The sequence below is a fragment of the Vombatus ursinus genome, unplaced genomic scaffold (assembly GCF_900497805.2).
Source record: "Vombatus ursinus unplaced genomic scaffold, bare-nosed wombat genome assembly UNPS02014598.1, whole genome shotgun sequence".
NCBI lineage: Eukaryota > Metazoa > Chordata > Mammalia > Diprotodontia > Vombatidae > Vombatus > Vombatus ursinus.
Window position 1 is genome coordinate 37,877 of NW_020954376.1, and position 22,729 is coordinate 60,605.

General features: G+C 38.0%; 1 pseudogene; it reads left to right on the forward strand.

Annotated features, from left to right (window-relative positions):
- The window catches only part of LOC114042544, a 25,851-nt pseudogene extending 3,480 nt beyond the window's left edge, over positions 1 to 22,371 (forward strand).
- The last annotated feature ends 358 nt before the right edge of the window (positions 22,372 to 22,729 follow it).

A 22,729-nucleotide genomic window follows, 5' to 3' on the forward strand; every position in this document is an offset into this window, starting at 1 on the left:
AGAGGAGAGGAGAGGAGAGGAGAGGAGAGGAGAGGAGAGGAGAGGAGAGGAGAGGAGAGAAGAGAAGAGAAAAGAGAAGAGAAGAGGGACCAAAGCAGGGCTTTGAGGGAAAACCATGGTTAGTGAGCATGACCTGGATGAAGATCTAACTGAAGAGTGGTCAAACAGTTAAGAGGAAATAAGTGCATGAAAAATTAGAGAGGAGAGAGAATTTGGAAAGAAATGGTGATCAATGTTGTCAGAAAAGTCAAGAAGGAATATGACTGAGAAAAGGCCATTAGGTTTGCCAATTAAGAGACCATTGGTGACTTTGGGGAGAGCAGTTTCAGTGGAATGATGAAGTCAAGAGCCAGACTGCAGAGGGTTCAGAATCAAATGAGAAGAAAGGAAGTGTAGTCAGCAAGTGTAGATGGTTTTCTCAAAGAGTTAGATCAGAAAAGGAGAAGTTACAATAATAGCCAGCAGGAATGGTAGGATTGAGTAGGATTAATGTTTTTAGATGAGAAGAGAGACATAGATATGTTTTTAGGCTTGAGAAGGAACCAGTAGATATTACACATTATTGCCTGATGATACTTCATTATATTCAAGTAGAAAGCTATCTCACACCAAGAATTTAAACTATTATTATTTAAACAATCTTCCAAGAGAGATATGCTATTTAAAATATCTATTTAAATTCAACCTATTAAGATCATGTTGGCTCCCAATGCTATCATCTGATGTGTTATCAGTCCCATCTTGTTCCTATCATTTTCAAATTTCATAGAAATATTCTCCATAATTGTATAAATCACTGATAAAAATGTTGATGAAAAGAGGGCCAAGCTTTCTTGGGATAGTCTACCAAAGATCCACCTCCATGTTGACACTGAGCAATTAATCAGAGCTCTTTGGATCTACTCGTCAACCATGTTTGAATCCATCTAAATGTCTAATAACCATTCCTTCATTTCATCTACAAAGATACCATAAAAGGTTTGTTAAATACCTTGCTTAAGTCCAGGCATACAGTGTCTATAGCATTCTCCTAATCTATTGGTCAAAATTAAATGGATTTAGTCTTCCATGGTATATATTTGCTGTACTCATGCTGATTTGTAGTAATCATTAGTTTCCTTTCTGTTTAGAAATTATCCCTTCAATAGTGCATTCTCAGATTTCTGCTGTAAATTGAACTGAAGCTTTCCAGACTATAGATGGAAGAATCCATTTTCCTCCCCCTTTTGAAAATTGGAACACACACACATGTATATATAACACATATTCATATATACACACACATCTCTTTCCTATTCTTCAATTCCCTTCCTATTCTGCATAATACCTAAGACTGCAGGCATCAGTTCAGCAGTGATGCCTGGAATTTCTTTGAATAGCCTGGAGTATAGTTTGACCAGATGTGGTAATTGAAACTCACTGGAAACAACTAAGTATCCTCTTGACACCTCCCTCTTATCTCAGATTTTGATGCCTTATTTGCAATGCTTGTTCTATAGCTTCCAATCTAAAGATCACTCTTCTTCTTAGAGAAAATGAAAGCAAAGTCAAATTACAGTTCCTTCAATCATTTTAACCATTGAAACTATGCTGAACATTGGTTTTGTGGGCTCTTTGATTTTTCTTATCTTACCAATACTGTTACAAAGTCATTTTTAATTTCCATGGAGTTCCTAGGTATCCTAGGATATCTTAGGTCCTTCAATTCAATTTGTCAACAAGTGCTTACTAAGCACTTACTATTATGTGCAAGGTACTGTGCTTGGCATGACAGCTGGGAAAGAGTTCATAATGAAAATTATGGACTCTAGTCTACTTATTTAATTTTTTTTGACTTTTGGCATTCCCAATATTCTTACATAATTGAGTCACTTTTTTTCTCATTCTAAGGTACCTGGTTTGAATTCTGGTGTGTGTGCATGTGCATGTGTGTGTGTGTGTGTGTGTGTGTGTGTATGTGCATGTGTGTGCCTGTATGTGCCTGTGTGCATGAACTCACATCTGAGTATCATGTAAATTAGATATTAAGTTTACTATGGCTTTTAATCAGTTCTTCACTGCTACTTGAAAGAAATCATCTGGATTTGTGTTGTATAATTTTCATTTTTAAAGTGCCCTAGAGTGGTAAGAGTTCTAGCTCTGGAGTCAAATACCCAAGTAAAACCTTGCCACTCATTATATTAACCAACTAAGAAATTATTGTTAACTTGGAGAGGGCTATTTCACTGGAATGATGAGGTCAGAAGATAGATTTCAGAGGTCTAAAAAAAGTGGGAGAGGAAATGGAAAACTTAGTGTGAACAGCTTTCTCATGAATTTAACCATGAAGGAGAAAGAGTTATAAAATGATAGTTAGCAAGAATGAATGGATTGAAGATTTTACACTTCAGCTGAAATAAAGAAGGGAGGGGTAGCATTCATGATCTCAGACAAAGCAAAAGCAAAAATCTACCTAATTAAAAGAGAGAATCAGGGAAACTAAAAATGTTGCTAAAAGGTAACATAGACAATGAAGTAATATCAAAAAAGGGCAAATTTATGTGATAAATGCTTCATTTCTCAAATACATAGGGAGCTGAGTTAATTTTTTAACTTAATGTATTTCCCCAATTACATGGTAAAGCAATTTTTAAACATGTTTTCAAAGTTTTGAGTTCCAAATTCTATCCTTTCCTCTTTCCCCTACCCCCTCACTGAGACAGTAAGCAATCAGATATAGGTTATACACATGCAATCATGTACAACATTTCCAAATTAGTCATTTTGTATAGGAAGGGCTGAGTTAAATTTATAAAAATAAATGGCCAAAAGATATGAACAGGCAGTTTTCAGGAAAATAAATCAAAGCTATCTGTAGTCATATGAAAAAAATGCTCTAAATCACTTTATTAGAGAAACACAAAATGACTCTGAGTTACCATTTTACACCTGTCAGAAATGGCAAATGCTGGAGGGGACATGGGAAAATAGGTCTAGTAAACTATTGGTGGAGTTGTGAGCTGTTCCAATCATTCTGGAGAACAATTTGGAAATATGCCCGAAGCACTATAAAACTTTCCACGCCTTTTCATCTAGCAATACCAGCACTAGGTCTATACCCCAAAGAAATCAAAGAAAAAACAAAGAGACCAGTATGTACAAAATATTAATAAGAGTTCTTTTCATGTTGGCAAAGAATTAGAAATTGAGGTGATACTCATCAATTGGGGAATGGCTGAACAAGTTGTAGCATATGATTATGATGGAGTACTCTGATGAATACAATGAACCAAGATGAAAAATGCTATCCATCTCCATAAAGATAACTGATGAATTCTGAATGCAAATTGAAGTATAATTTCCTTTCTTTCTTTCTAAAAAATATGGCTAATATGGAAAAATGTTTCACATGATTTCACACGTGTAATTGGTACAATTTTGTTTGTCTTCTCAATGAGTCGGGGAAAGATGGGAGGGATGGAGAGAATTTAGAATGCAAAATTTAAAAAGAAAAGAATATTAAAAAATAATGAACTTAAAAATTAAAAAAAGAATAAATAGATCAAGTGAGGGATTTTTTTTAAAGACAAGGGAGATATAGATGCATTAATAGGCAGCAGAGAAGGAATCTGTAGATAGGAAATGACTGAAGATTAGAGAGAAAGTGAGAATGGTAATTGGGACAATCTTCTGGAGAAGAGAGGAAAAGGTGGGATCAAGGGTCATGTAGAATTGTTAGCCTTGACAAGTCTTTTTTTTTGTTTTTTTGTTGCTTTTTTTTTAAATGTGTCTCTTCAGGACCATAATACAATAAAAATTATATTCAATAAAGGACCTTTGCAATAAAGATTAAAATTAATTTCACAATAAATACAAGTTTGAGGGATCCAACCAAAGCAATATTTAAGCACTTTCATCAATAAAAGAGGAAGATCAGGTCAATGAATTATTCATGCAACTAAAAAATAACTAGAAAAGAAAAAAATTTTACACTCCCAATTAATCACCAAAATACAAATCCTGAAAATCAGAGGAGACTAACAAAATGGAAACTTGGCAAGTGTTTTGAAAGGATACCTCTTTCTCCTAGTCAGTAGTAAAGGAAAGAGATAATAGGGAAAGACATCTGAGGTTGTTGTAAGACAAAGAGGGGAAAAGGGGAAGCTCTCAATAAATGATCTCATTATTTTTAGTCAAGTTTAAGGCAAGGTCCTCATCTGAATGGAAGGGGAAGAGGTCCCATAGGAAGCTTGAGGAGAGATGCATTTGGAACAACTGGTATAGACATTGGGATAGCAGATCAACTATGGATGAGTAGCAGGATTGTTTTGCTAAAGTGAGGGCCCAGTTGTAGGGCTGTATCCCAAAGTGATCATAAAAATGGGAAAAGGACCCACATGGACAAAAATATTTATAGCAACTCTTTTTGTGGTGGCAAAGAATTGGAAATTGAGGGGATGCCCATCAATTAGGGAATGGCTGAACAAGTTGTGATGTATGAATGTAATGGAATACTACTGTGCTATAAGAAATGATGAGCAGGCAGACTTCAGAAAAACCTGGAAAGACTTGTATGGTCTGATGCTGAGTGAAGTGAGCAGAACCAGGAGAACGTTGTACGCAGTAACAGCCACATTGTGCGATGACTAACTTTGATAATCTTAGCTCTTCTCAGCAATACAAGGATCTAAGGCATCACCAGAAGTCTCATGATGGAAAATGCTATTCACATCCGAAGAAAGAACTATGGAGTTTGAATGCAGATCGAAGCGTACTATTTGCTCTTTTTTTCTTCTGTTTTGTTTTGTTTCCTCTTTCTTGTGGTTCCTCTTATTGGTTCTAATTCTTCCTTACAACATGACTAGTGTGAAAATACGTTTAATGGGAATATATATGTAGAGCCTATATCAGATTGCATGCTGTCTTGGGGAGGGAGGGAGAGAAAAACTTAAAACTCAAAAGCTTATGGAAATGATTGTTGATAAATCAAAATAAATTAATTAATGAAAAAAAATAAAGTGAGGTCCCGGGCAAGATCAGGTAAAGTAAGTTTACAGTAGATCCAATGAATGCAGTTTTGTAATTTCAGAAGCATGTGACTGGAAATGATGAAGGTAGGTGGTGAGAGTAAACCAGAGTTAGGCTGCAACAAGGTGTGATAGGTGATAGGATGAGGGGCAAGGAAATTCTGTGTTAAAAGATAGCATAAAGTTGAACTAGTTCACCAACAGGTCAAGATAGGGAAGGGTGGCAAGTACAATCAGTGTAGGGATGTACGGCATCCTAGGAAAGCATACTCAGCCAACGCTGATGGACTGTGAAAGAACTGAGTGGTAAAGGGAATGGAATTCACAGTGAGGAAAAAGAAGACAGTGATTGTAAAATGGAACAAGAAAAGATCATGGAATTTCTGAATTCATGACAAGATCAAGGTTATGCCTACCTCTGTATGAGATTGAGTTGGATTGGAGGAGTAGGCCATGGAAGCTGAGTGGATTGAAGAACTTGGAAGTCAGGCAGTTTGAGGAACCTAGCACAAGGGAGTTTGGATAGAATCAAAAAGCTCCACTTTGCAGATGCCCTGTTCAACCCCTGGTTACGATAGAATCTAGAGGTAGAAGTAGTTTCAACAATTATATAGTCATAGGAGCATAGAATTTAGAGTTTAGAGAACCCTACAGAGCCCTCTAGACCAGACTATTCATTTTATATATGAGAAAACTGAGGTCTTGAGGAACTGATTTGCCTCAGGATAACATATATAGGAGATGAAAGAGCCAGATGGTTGATTTCTTAGACTTTAAATCCCTCTTTATTTAATGCCCTCTTTTGGGGGGGGGCAATCAGTTAAGTGACTTGCCCAGGGTCACACAGCTAGTAAGTATCATGTGTCTGAGGCCAGATGTGTCAGGTCCTCCTGAATCCAGGGCCAGAGTTCTATCCACTGCTCCAGCTAACTGCCCACTATTTAATACCCTCTTGATAAAGCCCATGATTATACATCTTTTGGGGATCATGAAAAAAAAACACAGTAGGCATGTCAAAGGCTATTACCTTGAGGGCTACATATGCTTGGATCTTGAGACAATTTAGCAAGCCACTGACAAGCCCATGGAGAAAATGCTAATAAGAGATGTCCTTATTATTTTCTTTTCAGAGGGACTCAGAACCAACAGAGCACAAGAACACACCCACATGGAAAAAAGTCCTCGAAAACAACCAAACCCACAAAGTATGTGAACTCACTGCACTGAGTCCTCCCTGACTCTTCCCTTTCTTACCTTTGACTGTATTACTCCGTATCTGCAGAAGTTTGGCGGGACAGTCTTGTCTATACCAGTATTGCCTCTCCAACTTAAATGCACTGACTGAGTGTGACATGGGATGTACATACTCTGTATGTTGGCTGCACTTGTCCTTTATCACTCCCATAGCTGAGCTATATTCCCTTCCTTTCCACACTAACACTCCTGGAATTCATGCAGCCTGTCATACTCACAGAAAGATAAGATTAGGGTTGGCAAAAATGTGTGTAGTATAAAGGACAAGCCTCTATTTATACCAATTTATCAAAAAGAATCATGTATTCAGCCTTGCTGCATGTACAGTTCTAGTCTAGATACTGAGGAAATCTCAGCATCGTTCACTGTTCCAGATCATCTCTAGAGACAATCACACAGGCTGCCCAACCTTAGCTAACCTACTAATATAGGGAGGGGAAAAGAGTCACATAGGAAGCTCAATTAGGGTTCTGGAGACCTCACATTTCAACTCCAATGCTACCTTCTCCCACCTTATTTTGCAGCTTACCACAGGCGTGAGTGTCAATTCACTGCAGGGGGGAAAACTTCTCTCTTGGACTATACCATACTTCATGTTATTGATGATATGGATGTGTGCAGCTATGACAAACACAACAAACAAGTTGTGGTCAAAGAATCCTGGATGTCTCTGGCATTAAGGGAAGAATTTATTAAGCATAAGAAAAAATGATTTCAAAAAGTGAAATGTATTTCCAATTGACCCTCACGTTATTATCACGGAATGACACCAAGAGCGATAGTAAGTCAAACTAATTGAATCTCACCTGAATTTCTCTCAATCTCTAACCAAGTTTCTCCCTTCCTTGAGTAATGGTCCCGTCATTATGAATCACAGGATCAAAAGATAATAGATCTAGAACTGAAAAAGACTTCAGAGGTCAGCTGGACAAACTCTGTCATTTTATAGATGAGGAAACTGAGGCCCAGGGAAGTTAAGTGACTTGCTCTAGGTCATTTGGCTGATTGTGCAGAGGCTGAGATCATTGCAACTTTCTTCCCTGGAAAAAGGAATGTGAACCAAAATATGGATAAATCTCTGAATACTTGGATTTTTATCTTGTGCCCTTATGGCTTCAGTCCTATACTTGTGTTTGAGTTTTTTCTGGCAAATAAATTTCTCCCATTCCCATCCCCATCCCCAAAGGAGAGAAAAGGAGTAGGATCCAAGGAAATGATCTCTACATATCGGTGAAAAGTTCAAGCACACTGTATCAGCTTTACGAGAATCATATCTCATGCCTCGTGCTTCATCAAGTTTGCCACAGAAATGTAATAATCATAAGGATTAACCAACAAAGCTCTTGTTTGACCTCTAGATATTTCTGGCACCTAACACAGAGGAAGTGCTTAGTTCATGTTTGACAAATTGGATTAGACTGGACTGTGGATTTTGCTTCGGGCAATTCTGTCTCATAGGATAATGTTGTTGTTTGTCCTTTATTCTCAAAGAGGACCATGAGATCAGGGAGGTGATGCCATGACATGCAAATGAAATGGATTTAAGTGAGGGAGGGCTGGGCAAAGTCATACAATGATAGATTCAGAGCTGGGAGAAGCCTTCAGGGTGAGGAGAATTTTGCAGTGATCTTCAAGCAGTGTGCAGTGTTTGTATTTCTGCTAGCAGAGAGTTAATATCTACTTAAGTACAACATATCTCTGAAAAGAAATTAAAAAGATTAAAGTAACACATCTACATTATCTGGGTTCTCAGGGAGAAAGAAAATAATCTTTCTGTAAATGATGCTACTTAGAATGGAAAGCAAGAAGAAGAAAGAAATACAGGATATCAAGGCAGCAGTAAATGGCTCTAAACAGTTCTAAGACACACTATATAGAGGTAGAGGGAAATTCTTACTTGTATCTAGATGGAGCATAGAAGGATGTTAGTCAGTAAGTATTTATTAGGCACTTAATATGAGCCAGGCACTGTGCTAAGTGCTGGTGGAATGCAAAGAAAGGTAAAATCATCATCCCTTTCTTCAAGGAGCTCATATTCTAATGGGACAGACAAGACACAAACAAGTACGTATGTACAAGATACATATTGAATAGACAGGAAGTAATGACAAAGGGAAGGCATGGGCATTGAAAAAGACAAGGAAAGGACTTCTATAGAAGGCAGAATTTGAGATGAATCTTGATGGAAGCCCAGCAAGTCAAGAGGAAGTGAGCTTTAAGAATCTTAAGCATAACCTTGCTGGCATGTGAAATGAGTGCAGGAAGTGAGGCATTCTGGACATGAGGGACAACCGATGCAAAGGAAGAGAGTGGAGAGATGGAGTGTCTAGTTCAAGGAACAGCAAATAGTTCAGCACAGTTGAATTGTAGAAGGTGAGATGGAAGTACAGTGTAAGGACTGGAAAGGTAGGAATGGCCAGGTTGTGAAGGGCTTGAAATACTGGACAACTTGGTATTTAATCCTGGAAGTTAAAGGAAGCAACTAAAATTTATGGAGTAACTGAATGACAAGATCAGACCTAAACTCTGGGAACATCACTTTGGCAGCTCAATGGAGGGTAAAATTTGAGATTTGAGATTTGACACAATGTGACTAATTAATTGGGATGCTAGTGCAATAGTCTTGGTGAGAGCTCATGAGCCTGTTCTAGTGTGGTAGTCATGTGAGCAGAGATAAGGAGATGTATACAAGAGATCTCAAGAAGGTCTAAATTACAAGAATTGACAACAAACTGGATCAAAGGGGTCAGCGTGAGTGAAGAATTAAGGATCAATCAATCAATAAGTACAGTATTTATTAAGTACTTATCCCTGCACTCAGCACTGATACAAATAATGACAAAATCCCTCCCCACAAGGAGCTTACATTCTAATGGATGATATAACTGCATATTAAAATACTAACAGTGTGAAAACAAACGAACAAATACAAGCATATGCAAAGAAGTTAAATGCAAGGGAATTTGAGAGGGAGGGCAGTAGCGGTTGAGAGGATCAAGAAATGATTCACACACAAGACGGCATGTGAGCTGCACCTTAAAGGAAAAGAGAGACTGTAGAAGACAGAGGTAAGAAGGGGGTTTGGGGGAGCACCAGTGCAAAGGTACAAAGGTAGGAAATGGAATTTCATGCTTGAGGAAAACAGAAGCCAGTTTGGATAGAAATAATAACATTGGAAAGAACCTAGAAGACATTGCTAAGGAAGTCTGAGGCCAAAAATGGAAGACAGGACAGGTCTTGCAGCACAGGTGTTTTATTACTTCTTCCTATTGAAGGTAGGGGAATTTAGGAGAGAGAAATGTACATTTGGAAGGGAAACACAGATGACTAAAGTTGTTTTCTGAGAGTATAAGATGATAGATAGAGAATAATAGATAGACAGATGATAGATATCTCCTACCCACTGCAAATGGTGCTTGCTTTTAATTTTAGACATGTACTTTTATGATGTTAAAAAGGTCCCTCTACATTCTTTGCATAGTTTTTTTATTACAAATAATTGTTGTACTTGATCAAAGACTCTTTCCATATTTATAGAGATAATCATGTGGTGTTGGATTTTTTTAAAAAGTGTTGTTAGGTTGATTTTTTTTTCCCCTAATGTCGAACCATCCTTGCATCCCTGGAATAATTACAACTTGACCATAATGAACGATTTCTTGGATAAATTACTGTAGTCTGTTTGACAGAACTTTAATTAAAATGTTTGAATCTATAATCACTAATGATAGTTATCTGGAATTCTCTGTCTTTATTTATCCTTTCCTGATTTAGACATTAAGCATATATTTGTCTCATAAAAAGAGTGTGGCAGAGTGCTTTGTTTCTCAATTTTTGAGAATAATTTGTAGAATATTAGTATTAGTCATTCTTTAAAAGCTTGATAGATGTTGTTTCCAAATCCACTGGGACCATGAATAATTTTTTGGTAGCTCCTTTACAACCAGCTCTATTGCTACTCTGAGATTAGATTCTTTTGAGGTCTCTATTTGATCTTTTACTAGTTTGGGTATTTTTTGGGTTTTTGAAGTTATTCTTCTATTTCTGTTGTGTTCTCAGTTTTGATGATGGCATATTTATTTTTTTTCTATTTCTTTTGGCTTTCTTGTGATTTCACCTTGTTGGATGGTGAATTTGTGTATTTTGGGTTTTGCTCTCTTTTTAATTAGGTTGTCTAAAGGTTTAAAGATTTTTTCAAAGAACCAGACTTTAGTTTTGTTTATCATTTCTATGGTCCTTTTTGTTTCCCCATTTATCTATTTCTTTTTTAACTTTCAGTGTCTACTCCTTTGCATTTATTTGGAGTTTATTTGTTGATTTTCTAATTGTTAAAATTCATATTCAACATATTAATCCTCTCCTTTCCTGGTTGGCTAATGTATCTTCTAGAGACATAATTTTCCCCGAAGTACTTCTTTTGGGCATCGCAGAAATTTTGGTATGTTGCTTGTCATTGTCATTTTCTTCTACATAATCACCCATTTTTTCTCTAATCTGTTCTTTGACCCACTCATTATTTAGAATTTTCTTGCTGAGTATTCATTTGGTCTGTGTCTTTTGTTTGTGCTTGCTGAACTGTGATAACTCAGTTATCCCAATATACTACACCTACAAACCCCTATTTCACAGATGTGCATTTTCCTCCATTAAATTTCATCTGATTTAATTTTACCTCCTGTCATAACCTATTTATATTATGTTGGATCCCAAACCCCATGCAGGTTAATATTATCTTGAAATTTTATAAGAATGCCATCTGCAACTTTGTACAAAGTACGGATAAAAATGTTGGACAGAGTAATGTCATGGACAAAATCTTGGGATGGTATACCCAAACACTGACTTCTGATTGACCTTGAGTGATTTAAGACAATATTTTGGGTCCAGTCACTTAACACGGTCTGGATCCAATAGCAGACACTTCTCCATTTTATATCTAAAGATGCCATGACAAACATTATCAAATATCCTGCTGAAGTCCAAGCATACTGTACAGCATTCTCTTAATCAGTCATCCTGGGAACCCTAATGGAAAATGAAAGAACATGGCCTGTGTTTGACATACCCACATTGACTTGTTGGGGTCATTATTTCCATTTTGAACTCTTAAGAAACTATCCTTTGAATAATGTATTCTAGACATTTCCTATTAAATAGATTCAAGTTCTTTGGAACTTGAGTAGAACAAGCCCTCTTCCTCCCTCCCCTTTGAAAATTGAGACATTTGTACATCTTCAACTCTGCATTGCCTTTCCTATTTTACATGATCCTTCAGAGTCTATAGATGTCAGCTCAACAAGGCCACCAGAGATTGCTTTGTTAATCCTGGGGTGTGATTTTTCCAAATCCAATGACTTTGGCTCATTGAGAAGAGCTAGGAACACTCTTATCATCTCCTCAATTATCTTGGGTTTCAATGATATGTTTACTCTATTTGTTTTATCCTTTCATTTCTAAAGATGATTCTCTATGGTAAAGAAAACAGACAGAAAATGAGAGTTGAGGTCTTTCTACCCATCTTCCATTATTATCATCCCAGTTGTGTAAAGAATGGCTTTTATATGCTCTTTGATCTTCTTTCTGTTCCCAATAGAGTGGCAAAATGACTTTCAATTTCCATAGCATTCCCAGGAAGGCTCAACTCTCCAGTTCAAATTTAATTCAAATTTAATAATAAATATTTGTAAAATGTCTATTATGTACAAATCACTGTACTCAGTGCCATGACTGTGAAGAGAAAAATGAAAGAACCCTTCTCTTTTGCTCAGATCATCATCATTACAACTAGAAGTTACATGGCACCTACTATATGCCAGGCACTGTACTAGGCACTTTACAAATATTATCTCATTTGAACTCACAACAACCCTGGGAGGTAGGTACTATTATTATCGCCACTTCACAGGTTATGAAACTGAGACAAAGAGAGGTTATGTGACATGTTGTTGTTGTTCAGTCATTTCCAACTCTTTGTGACCCTATTTGGAGTTTTCCTGGCAAAAATGTGGAAGTGGTTTACCATTTCCTTCTCCAGCTCATTTTACAGACGAGTAAACTAAGGCAAATAAGGATAAGTGACTTGCCCAGGGTCATACAGCTAGTAAGTATCTGAGGCCAGATTTGAACTCAGAAAGATGTCTTCCTGACTTCCTGACTATTGTGCCACCTAGCTGCCCACTAAGTGACATTTCATATATATATATATGTATATATATATATAATACACATATATATGAAGATATTTCTTATGACTCTCAAAATGCTTCTCCCACTTCTCTTTTTGCTTCTTTATTGAAATCATTTGTATTTATTTTGTGAAAATGTTGGTCTTCAAAGGATCCTACAATTGAAATAACATAGGATCTGAAGTCCGAAGACCTAGGTTCAAATTCCTTCCTCTAATATTCAAGTGATCATGTCATCTTGGATCTGTCACTCAACCTCTCTTGGTCTCTATTTCATAATTTTTAAAATAAGAGGCTTATACTAAATGGTCTCTGAAGTCCCTTTCAGCACTCCATGTATTTTTTGAACCATCTGAACCATTTCTGAACCATCAATTGCAATGATGATTTTTTTTAGATAAAGAGAAGAAAAGAAGTTTAGCAAAACCAAAAAACATATCTGCTATGTCTGATGGTATATAAATATCCAAAGCTCCTAGTTCCCCCCTCTGAAAAGAGGTTAGGGAAGCATTACTCTTTTAGCTCTCTTCCAAGAGTCAAAATTGTCTATTATCATTATATAATGTTCAATTTCATTTTTAATTTTTTCTCTTTACAGTTATAGTCTATATTACTTCTCTGGTCCTGCTTACTTCACTCTGTATTAATTCATATGTCTTTCCAAGTTTGTCTTCCAATTCATTCCTGAATTACAAGATGTTTAACTGTTCCTTCATCATGGCAGCCCATCCCTCTTAAATAAGTTTACTCTGTAGAATCCTAGTTCATGGAATCCTCTATTTCTTCTTTCTTAGTTCATTCAAATGAATCCTCTTGAAATCTAGTTACTTGCCAAGCAGTACCTAATGTTCTTCTCCTTATCTTCCATGAAACTTGAGATGGCATAGTATCTTTCTTCATGAGCTATAGCATCTCTATTTCAGCAACCTATGGCTATTTAATGATAAAAATAAGATATGTGATAGCATTCCAACCTATGAGGGATAAAATCATCAGTCAGGTGATTTCTTGGTTGCTGAAGAATCCTTTCAGTGCTGAGTAAGATATGACTGAAAGCAACCAGGGGTTCTTCATCCTCAGAGCTCCCAAAGAATCAGTAAAAGCAGCTTTGCACATGCCCTATAGGGCTCTGAGCTAAAAGGGGTCCTAGCAATTATTAAGTCATGGGTCCATAGGACTTAGAGTAGGAAGAATATTAATGATCCATGTGTACCAAACTCAAATAGCAATGGATCCCCGAGGGCCATATATTGACTTAGAAAACCCACAAATTAACATTATGTGTGTTGTATTTCATTTTTATTTATGGCATTAAACATTTCTCAATTACATTTTAATCTGTTTCAGGCTAATCTCTGGAGTTTCACAGACTACTGGCCTGTTGCAGCAAGTTTGGCACTCCTATGACCAACTAACTTATTTTAGACTGAAGAAACTGAAGTCTAGAGAAGTGAGTGACTTGCCCAGGGCCGTAAAGATAATAAATAACAGAGTCAAAACTCTAGGCTGAGTTCTCCAAATCCTAATCCCTTGTAATTCATTGCCCTTGATTGCTTGCTATATGCCAGGCGCTACTTCTGTGAGCATGAAAAGAGAATTATCAAAGTATGTTGCCTTGTGTGCTACAAATACCTGGACCTCAAGATATATATACCATCTGACTTTATCCAATTAAGATTTTAATTATATGGGCATCTAGAATCTGAAATGTAGAAGGTGTGTTGCTGTGGAAAGAGAATTTGATTTGGAGGAAGACATACTGGGCTCAAATACCAGATCAACCATCTATTGGTTTTACCATTTACTGGGAAAGTAATGGAGATTCTTTGGGTGTCAATTTTCTGAAGAGTAAAAGGAAGGGATAGGATTAAGTGACTTACAAGGTCCCAACCAGCTCTTAATATATAATCCTATGATTTGTGAACAAAGCAGAACTTATCTTCCCTTGAAACTTCCCCCTCCCCCAACCTTCTAATTGCTATTGATAATCTCACCATACAAGATTTTCAATCTTGGACTCATTCATGTTGTTATAATCTTTCCTTTTCTCATGTTCTCCCATATTAATTAGTAGACAACTTGTAATCATAATCATAATAACATTTATAGGTTTACTAAATCATTTTACAAATATCTCATTTTGTCTTCACAGCAACACTGGGAGGTAGGTGTGAATGTTATCCCCATTTACAAATGAGAAAACTGAGGCAGACAAAAATTAAATGGCTTGCCCAGGGTAACATAGCTAACTAATGTCTGAGGCTGAATTTGAATTTGGGTCTTCCTGACTTCAGGACAGCACTTTCTCCAATGTGCCACCTGGCTGCCTCTACCTTATCAACGTCACTCCCATCCATCCCACACTCTCTACTCAAACGGCTATCAAACTAGGCCAGACTCCCATCATGTCTCACCCTGATTATGGTAACAGGCTTTTAAGTTGCTTCTCTGTTTCTCATCTCTTTTCTATTCAACCAATCCTCCATATAGCAGCCAAAATAATCTTCATAAAGCACAAGCCTGGTGTAGTCTTTCCCTAACTCAATTTTTTTTTCCTGTGGCTCCCTATTGGCTCTAGGATGAAATACAAACTGCTCACTTGATCTTTTAAAGTCCTTCACAATCTGGCTTCATCCTCCCTTTCCAGACATTTCATATTACTCCCTTCCATGCACTATGTCACAGAGAATCTGGACCACAAGCTGTTCTTCCCACTTGGTTCTCTAGCTCCTCTCTGAGCACCTTTGCATAGTGCTTCTCAGGCCTGGAATGTTCTCCTTCCTCTCTTCTATCTTTGAGAATCCTTTGTTCTCTTCAGGGTTCACATGCAATACCACCTACTACATCACCTCTCTCCAGACCCTCCTAGCTCTTATGCTCTTTCCCATCTGAGGTTATCTTACTCTCACTTCAATACTTACAAATTGTTTACCACCCCTCCCCCTAAAATGTCAGTTCATTGAGCTAGGGAAGCCTATTTGTACTTTACATCCTGATGCCAAGTACACTGCTTTGAACATGGTTAGCATTTAATATGGCATGAGTAAATCAAATGGAGGGCAGCTTGGTGGCACAACGGATTGAGTTCCAGGGCTGGAGTGAAAAAGACTCATCTTCTCAAGTTCAAATCCAGCCTCAGACACTTACTGTGTGACTCTGGGCAAATCATTGAACCATGTTTGCCTCAGTTTCTTCATCTGTAAAGTGAGGTGGAGGAGGAAATGAGAAGCCACTCGAGTATATTTGCCAAGCAAATGCCAAGAAGTGTCATGAAGAGTGGGACATGACTGAAAAATGACTGAAAAAATTATTGGAGTGGTGCAGCTAGGTGGTGCAATGAATAGAATGCTGGCCCTGGAGTCAGAGGGATATGAGTTCAGATCTGACATCAGACACTTACTAGCTGTGTGAAACTGGGCAAGTCACTTAACCCTGTTGCCTCGGTTCCTGATCTGCAAAATGAGCTGGAGAAGGAAATGGCAAACCACCACAGTATCTTTGTCAAGAAAAGCACAAATGGTGTCATGGAGAGTCAGACATGCCTGAAACAACTCAAGGATAACAGAAATATTGAATTGACAATAAGCTTGTGACCAAAGAGAATACCAGATACCACAGAGTAAGAAAACTGGGTGAATTAGATATCTTCTCGTTGGCCATAGAGGGCAGAACTAGGCTAGGAACAGCTGGTCAAAGTAACAAAATGAAATTGGGAAAATTTCCTAACAGTGAGAGCTGTCCAGCAGAAGCTAGATGATCTTGTTTGACTGTGCTAGAGATGATTCCTCATGACTTGAGAGTATACTAGATGGCCTCTGAGATCTCTTCCAATTTGGAGATTCTGTGAATCTGTGAAGAAATCAGATCTCGGCTTTTCCATCAAGGAAACCCTCAGGGCAGACACTTTTCAGACTCACAAAGTCTCTGAATTGGTCACAGCCCCCAAAACCATCTTCTCCCCTTTTCATTGTTACCTTCTTTCTGCCACAACCACCATGTCCTGATCTTGAGTTCTAGGCCCCATTTCCCTTCCCTTTTCTCTTTTCTATTCTGTGATGCTAAAAAACTTATATGTCAAAAATATGTTTAAAGTTTATCTCCAAGTATGTATAAATTCAGAAATTATACATTAATCTATGGCAACTAGACTTCCATATGATAGAAAATTCCCAGAGTCAATCAAATGCCAAGTCCCACATGATTCTACATCATTGGAGTTCTCCAGTGTCAGTAGGGAGTGTTTCTCCCTAAGGAGAGAACAGTTGGCACTCCTTTGGTCTGGAGAATAATTCAACCCAATATACAGGTCACCTCTGAAATTGACCAAAAGGCAATAGTTTTCCATATGACTCTTTGACTCAATTTAACTGTTACATACCTATTCTTCTAAAAAAACTATAATAGTTCATGCAGAATAGTCCTTTCCTCTGAGTAAACCTAGGAGGTATAGAGTGCAAGTATATTTACTCCTATTATGCAACAGGAAAAATTATGTTTAACAGTAATAACTTCCTTAAGGTACACAAAACATTTTCCAAACATTTTTACATCTTTTGGGAGGCAGTATGCAGTATGGAGTCCTGGAGAAAGCTCTAGAGTTGGAATGAGGAAGATTTGTGCTTGAATCCCACAATAGATACTTATTAGCTACATGACAAATCATTGGGCAAATCACTTAAGATCATTCAGCCTTGAGTCTTCACTCATAAAATGAGGACAATAATAGCACCTACTTCTCAAGAGGCTTGTGAGGATCAGGAGTAATAATAAAGTGCTTTGAAAAGATTTAAGGTACTATACTGTTAGCTATTATCATGATGATAAACTTTGAGGGTTTAAGTGAATTACTCAAGGCAGTATAGTAAGCAAATGTGGGAGACTGAATTCATATTTGCCCTTATAACTTTGATTCCAATCCTGATTCCATTACATCATATTGACTCACAAGTCTCTTTGCAGAGAATCACACTTTGCAGTTCTTTATGGGCTGTGAAGTGGATAATGACATTGATATTGGCCACTCTATCCAGTTTGCTATGGATGGTGAAGATTTTATGAAGATAGATGATCAGAATGATGACTGGACTGTCATGAAGCCTGAAGCAGAGCCCTTCAAATCCTTAGCAGAAAGTAACTTTGGGAGCAAAATAAGAGACAAGGCTATGAAGAAATTTTGTTTTCACATGATGAGGAAAATCCTGCAGTACTCAAGCATGAAGGAGAACGGTAAATTTCCAGTCCTTCTGTTTCCTCCCAGGGTTCTCTAACACCATGAGAGCAAAGCACAGACTCTGGTCAGTCTTATCAAACTGAGAAAACTCTGAGCATGGGCTTGGGACAGACTGCCTCTGTCAGAAGACCAGTCTAGATGAATGTGGAGATTTTCATCAACAATCTAGTGGTCACCAGGTAATGACTGTACTAGTCCACAGTAACTCATGAGGATGTGTTTGCTATGGTATGGAAAGAATATAATCAGCCACAAGTCAGAGAGTACCCACACTCATGGTAATGTGAATCCTTTCAAGTACTAAAATATTCAAGATTCTCTTCTTAACCCATTAGAATAGTTGATTTAGAGATCCAGTAATATATTCATTATCACTATTGACAAATATTTATTGGGAGTCTACTGTGTGCAAAGCACTGTCCTAGGCATTGTGTAGTGTACAAAAAAGTGTAAGTTTCTTCCCTAGTCTTCAAAGAGCTTATGAGTCTCTTGAGTCTGAGGGCAGAGTGAATAAATAAGTGAACTAATGAAAGAAGGAAAGAAAAAGTATTTATCAAGTGTTTATGATGTGCCAAGCTCTGGGGGTTAAAAATAGAAGAGCAAAACAGTCCTCATTGTCAAGGAAATCAGTCTGATTTTGGAACATGGCACATACAAGAATATTCTGCATTAGCACAGACAGCAAGTCACAAGGATTCATAGTGTGCTTTGCCAAACTCCATGGGCTGTAGGGCTTGGAGGAAGGAAATTGGTAAAGCCCAATGGTTCTTCATCTCAGCAGAAGGATTGCAGTTTGTAACTCCCTGGTCATTTAAGTAAGCATTGTAAACAGTCATATTCACTCTGAGGGTGTATATCAGAGTAGATATGTAAGACTACAAGGAACCAGCCTACAACATATGGGAAGAAGAAAGTATGCTAAAGGATCAAATTATAGTGGGGCTCCTGGCTCTCCATCCTGCTTTGAAGGAAAATAATGGCTGAAGGTCAATGTGCAGTCAGGAGGCAAAAAAAGGGAAGGAAATATTGGCAGGAAGGTAAGGGAGGCGGGCCTCCAGTGGACCATCTGGTGACAATGCTAAGAAATCAGCATGGAGCCCCACATACTCTAAAGGCAGGTTTCATGGTAGCAGGCTTGAGTTTGTCCAACTGGATGCCTTAGAATCATCCCTTTAAATCTTATTACCCTGTTAGAGAGGGTGGGTTTATAAACTTTAATGATATCAGAAGGTCCTAGTCTCAGAAGAAATGGACACCTATGATTCATGAGCACAGGATCATTTCCACTTACAGTGCTACAAGTAGCAGCAAGCAACTGGTATTGATGTCTGAGAAGAGGCATTGGAGTGAAGGAGACAGAAATGTGAGAACTCAATCCTAGCAATAAGGTGACTTCTGCAGCAGTCACAATAACAATAGCTATTGTTTGACAGTTAATAACTGGCAGAGAAAGATAGAGGAGGGAATAATGTGGAAAGAAAGGAAGAGAGATGGTCTAGAAGTGGTAATGGAACAACAGAAGGTCACTGAGCTATGGAAGTAATATTTTCTCTCTTGATTTCTCTCTTCAGTGGCCCTGGGGTGACTGTGCCCCGCCATGATGCTCCAGATGGTAGAGTCATGTTCAACTGCACAGCCACAGGCTTCTATCCTCGCTCCATCCAGCTGCATTGGGAAAAGGATGGGCAGCTGGGTGTGTGGGGGCAAGAGAGCTCCAGTGGCACCTTGCCCAATGCAGATTCCACTTTGTATCTCCAGATCTCACTGGAACTTCCTCCTGGTGATTCAGAGACAGATTACACCTGTGTGGTAGAGCACAGGACACTGCAAACTCCAGCTGTATATCCTGGTGAGTATTTTCCCCAGCTATGGGCCATGGAATGGAATGTGTCAACCTTTTCACTACCATTTCCTCTCTGAGTAATGTTCCACAGAGCAGAGTTTGTTTTTTTTTTTTTTTTTGCCAGACATGCTCTCCATTTGCCTTTTCTCTCAAAAACACTTCTTGCTTACTCATTGCCTTTCACACTCTGCAGTCCCTGAGAAGACCACTGTGCAAAGGCCATGGGTCATGACCCTAAGTGTCCTAACAGTTATTGTTCGGGTGCTGAGCTGTGCTGAGGCCTTCATCACATGGAAGAAGAAAAAGAAAACAGGTATACGTGTGATGAGAGGGGGGAAAACTAATAGTGCAAGGGCAAGATGAAAAGAAAAAGGGGTAGGGACAGATGTCATAAAGATAAGGGTGGTGCAATGTCCCTGTGCCTCCCAGAGTTCTGAGGAGGAAAGCTTTTTTTAAACAAAATGATTGTTCTTGAAGACTTAAGATGGAAGAGACCTCAGATTGTACCTCTAGCACAATTGGTATGACTTCCTTGAAAAATGGTCATCTGGATTCAGTTTACTGACCTCCAATGACAGCAAATTTACTTCTTCCTAGGATAGTCCATTCAACTTTTAGATTTTTAGGAAAATTCTCTTGACATCAAATTTAAATCTATCTCTGAGCAAGCTCACCAAATTTCCCCTAGTTACTTTTACTGGGTATGAGAAGTTCAAGTTGAATATCTCTGTCATATGGCAGTTATTTAAATTCTTGTATCACAATCACCTGCCTCCTCTGTCCTCCCTTCTCCAGGATGAAAATGTCCACTATCTTCAGCCATTGCTGTGGTTTGTAGTTTACCCTCAGAATAGTCCATCTCTGGATATCCCATTGATGAAATGTAGCACTGAGAACTGAACATGATACTCCAGATGTGGTCTGACCAGGAAGAATACAGAGGGTCTATCACCTCCTCATTTCTATTCTCTTAATGAAGCCTAAAAAAAAATTAGCTTTTTCATATGGACTCATCACACTTGCTTGTATGTCATATATCAACTTGCCACCTGCCTTTTTCACTATGTATATATTTTTTATTATCCTGAGCTAAATAACTCAAGGTTAAGAATGAAACATTTCTTAATAACTATACAGCTGCAACCAATTTCTCATTAATTAGCCTCATTTAATTCATGAGGCTATTCTCTAATTAAATATTAATAATTTAATAATTAAGAAATAACCTTTCACCATAACTTACTCATAAATAATTTACTAACAATTGAAAGCAGTAACAAAGCAAAGCAAATTGTTAACCATATTTTGATTAAATGAATGGGCCCAGCCAGAGTTACCACCCAAGGTTGTTTCTGGATGTCAAGCATAAATCTACTTTTTTGTCATTTCCGTCCACTGTCCTTGCTTCTGGTCTTTTTGGGATCACACATCAAATCTAATTGCTCCCCCAGATAACAGCCCTTCAAACACTTGAGGATGGTTATCATGCCATCCCTCCCCCATAGAGTCTTCTGTTTTCTAAGCTTAACATCCTTCCTTCTTTCACTGGATGCTCACATGACATTTAGTCAATCCTCTTCATCATTCTGGTCTTTCTTTTCTCAATACTCTCTCCATGATTAATGTCCTTCTTAGAATTGTGATAATCAGAACTGAACACAATTTTCAGGAGAGATCTCAGGAGGCAGTGGGTCTCTCACTTCCCTATTGCTGGAAGCTGTGGCCTTTATAATGTAGTCCATGATTGACTGCTACACAACTTTTCCAAGTCAGATGAAGGTTGTGGTCTACTAAGGCCCCGGGACCTTTTTTTCCCCCAGAACAGCTGCTGTCTAACATCTTGTACTTGCAAAGTTCATGTTTTAGACCCAAGTATAAGACTTTATATTTATTTCTATTGAATTTCATCTTATATTCATCCAATGTTTTAGTCTATTGTATCCTGATTCCGTCATGCAATGTATTAGCTATCCCTTCTAACATTGTGACCCAAAAAATTGATAAGTATGCCTTTGTTCAGGTCACTGAATGCTAAACAGCATAGAAACAAGTATGAACTTCTGTTGGTGTGAAGGTCAAAAAGATTATATATGTAAAGTACTTTGTGAAGTTTAAGATGATACCTGTCAGGTATTATGAAGTGAGGGGCAGAGTGGAGCACATCACTGTGTTCTGTTGAGTCCTTTTAGGTCCCCAACCTTCCTTCCTACATGTTAATTATTGTTCTGAGCTTTGTGTACCTTGCCAATTCAGTAGACATGCCATCTATATCATTGGAAAAGTAGATTTTATAGTACAGGGTTCATAGGATCATACATTTAGAGTTTTAAGGGACCTTAAATGCGGTTGAGACCAATTTCACTATTTCACAGATGAGGAAATTGAAGGGAAAGAAGGAAAAGGAATAAGCATTTATTAAGCACCTTCTGTATGCTAAGCACTTGCTAAATGCTTTACAAATATTGCTTCATTTGATGTCATTTGACTTGGGATGTTAGGTAAATTGATCAAGGCCACAAAGATAGTGTCTGAGGTGGTGTTTGAACCCCAAATCTTCCTGACTCAAAGTCCAGAAATGACAGATAGTTCCAATGTATTTTGGAGGATGAGTCTATCTTTGTAAATCCTCAGGTCTTATAGGAGACACAATACTTCCATTCTAATTGAGAAGATGCACTGCTTTCTTTGGGAAGCACCCAGTCTGATATAAGATATGCTGCTGCCTGTGGAGGCTGAATGAGCTATAGATTTTGGTGCTTCACAGCCTGTGGGCCTTCTACATTGACCTCTATTTCTCTTTCAGGTCACAGGACCCCTGAGGAAGTCACAGTGGATGGTGAAGGCAGCCTGTAAGGAGAGTTGGGATTTGCCAGTGTCAATGGGTTTCAATTCTAGATCTGATGCTTTTCATTCTGATGACCACAAATGACCCATTTAACCTCTTTCAACCTCAGTTTCCTAATTTATAAAATGTTGAAAATAATATAGCACTACCTATCTCACATGGCTCTAGTGAGGAAAATGCTCTGCAAACCTTAGAGTATTACATAAATGTGACTTGTTATTATATTTAGAGTAGCAGCATGGTGATGTGGATAGAAAGCTGGGCTCAAAGCTAAGAAGACTTGGGTTCAAATCCCACCTCTAACACATCCTGGCTGTGTGACCTTGGACAAGTTACTTCCACTCAGTGACCTATGCAACCCTCTAA